Genomic DNA, 2,530 nt, shown 5'->3' on the forward strand with positions numbered 1-2,530 from the left:
TTAGTAGAGACGGGGTTTCACCATGTTGACCAGGATGGTCTCGATCTCTTGACCTCGTGATCCACCCACCTCGGCCTCCCAAAGTGCTGGGATTACAGGCTTGAGCCACCGCACCCGGCTACAACTCATTCTTACTATTATTTATTTTGATGTTTAAATTGTCCCAGTTTAGCCATGGCCACTCCTTCAAGCTGGATCCTGTGTCCTTTTGACATGTTCCCATCATTCTCTGAGCACTTCCATATTTTCTGGTACCACAAGATGCTCCAGCCTCACCTTGTATTTTCCCAGCCCCAGCCCTAGAACAAGTCAGCTGGGTAAGTGGCCCTAGTTCCATTTAGTAGAGAATGGTATTCAGAAACAAGATCCAGGCACTAGTATACTCTTTATTACTGGAGTGTTCCTGCTTCAGGGCCCTATCGAGGACAGTACATGAATGGGCCTCTCCACATCCATCATTCTATAGCATGAGTTCACACTGATGCCTCCAATTCCAACCCACTCCCACAGGTTTTATTCCAGCCTTCCACATATATACTTCCTTTCTTCCCCAGTGAGGAACTTGCCTCTCAGAATTCTCAATATAGTCCGTTATTTGTTCAGTACCTCCGTGAGTAACCAGCCTGCCAACACACAGGCCATTTCCTCCTGTTTTACCTACCCTCTGCACACATGGTTGTCACTCAGATGGTGTCTTCCTCTCTCCCTTCACCTCAGCCAGGCCCAGGCTGAGAAAGGCCTTCTTCCAACTCTCTGGATTTTAATTTTAATACATTTATTTTCTAGTGGTTAGAGTGAAACAAATGACCAGCAAACATGAAAAGATGCTCAACTTCATTAGTAATTAAACAAATGCAAATTAAAATTCAAAAGAAGGCATGGTGATGCAAAAAATTTAAAAGGGTAGTTCCATACTTTTATTTTGTAAATGGGAAAATGTGGCTAAGAAATAATTGCTTAAGGTCAGGAAACTAGTAGCTAACGGATAGGACTTAGAACTTCGTCTTTGACTCTACTGCCTCGAGGCTGAGGGAGCATCTTCTATATGCTACATGTTTTCCTGGAACTTTTATTATTATTATTTTAATTTTTTGTAGCCACGGGGTCTGGCTATGGTGCCCAGGATGGTCTTGAACTCCTGGCCTCAGCAGTCCTTCTGCCTCTGCCTCCCAAAGTGCTGGGATTACAAGTGGTGAAGTAAGAGAATCGATTGGGCCTGCCTGGCCAGCTATAACTTTATATATTTTCCCACAAACCCTGTGTCACAGATGATGTTAATAATCCCATTTATGTGAACAAACCTAGACTTAGGGGCATTAAGCAAGCTTGTTTCAAGTCATACACCTGGCAGGTGAGCTCGGCAGCATGAAGATTTACTCAAAACCTGCACTTTATTTTTATTTATTTATTTTTTTGAGACGGAATCTCACTCTGTCGCCCAGACTGAAGTACAGTAGCACGATCTTGGCTCACTGCAACCTCCGCCTCCCAGGTCAAGTGATTATCCTGCCTCAGCCTCCCGAGTAGCTGGGACTACAGGCGTACCCTGCCATGCCCAACTCATTTTTTTTTTTAATTTTAGTAAAGATGAGGTTTCACCGTGTTCCCCAGGCTGATCTTGAACTCCTGAGCTCAGGCAGTCCACCGCCTTGGCCTCCCTACTTTTTGGCTCCTTAATTGATTTTTCTGTCCTTTGATCCACCTCCAAAAGTGTGTTTTACTGACTCCAAATATGCCTAAAGTAAACTGTTTGCCTCAAATAATATGAAAGAGCTACTTTAAGGGAGGCCCTCCTCTGTAACAGTGTGGTTTCAGAGACCCAGGAAAGTTCTTAAATATCTCAGGTACTAGTATCTGAGGGAACCAAGCTTTTCCTTCTGCAGTTAGAGATGAGATTTTAAACACAACACTCCTTTTTTCCTATATGAGTCATCTTAGATTCTTTGTTTGTTTGTTTGTTTGTTTTTTGAGATGGAATCTTGCTCTGTTGCCCAGGCTGGAGTGCAGTGGCATGATCTCGGCTCACTGCAACCTCTGCCTCCTGGGTTCAAGTGATTCTCCCTGCCTCAGCCTCCCAAGTAGCTGGGATTGAAGGCCACTGCCACGATGCCCCGCTAGTGTTTGTATTTTTTCTGTAGAGATGGTGTTTGCCATGTTGGCCAGGCTAGTCTCGAACTCCTGACCTCAGGTGATTCACCAGTCGCAGCCTCCCAAAGTGCAGGGATTACAGGTATGAGCCACTGCACCCAGCCTGAGCCACAGTGGCCAGCCAGATTCTTAAGAACACGTTTCCATTTGAGAGGCGTAAGAGGCTGACTGGTTGGGTGCAGTGGCTTACGCCTGTAATCCCCTCAGCACTTTTGGAGGCTGAGGCAGGTGGATCACTTGAGCTCAGGAGTTCAAGATCAACCTGGCCAACATGTGAAATCTCATCTCTACCCAAAATTTAAAAAACAAACAAACAAAAAAAACAGGCATGGTGGTTTACGCCTTTTCTTTCTTTCTTTCTTTCTTTCTTTTTTTTTTTTTT

This window comes from Cebus imitator, unplaced genomic scaffold (assembly GCF_001604975.1).
Source record: "Cebus imitator isolate Cc_AM_T3 unplaced genomic scaffold, Cebus_imitator-1.0 Scaffold79, whole genome shotgun sequence".
Taxonomy (NCBI): Eukaryota; Metazoa; Chordata; class Mammalia; order Primates; family Cebidae; genus Cebus; species Cebus imitator.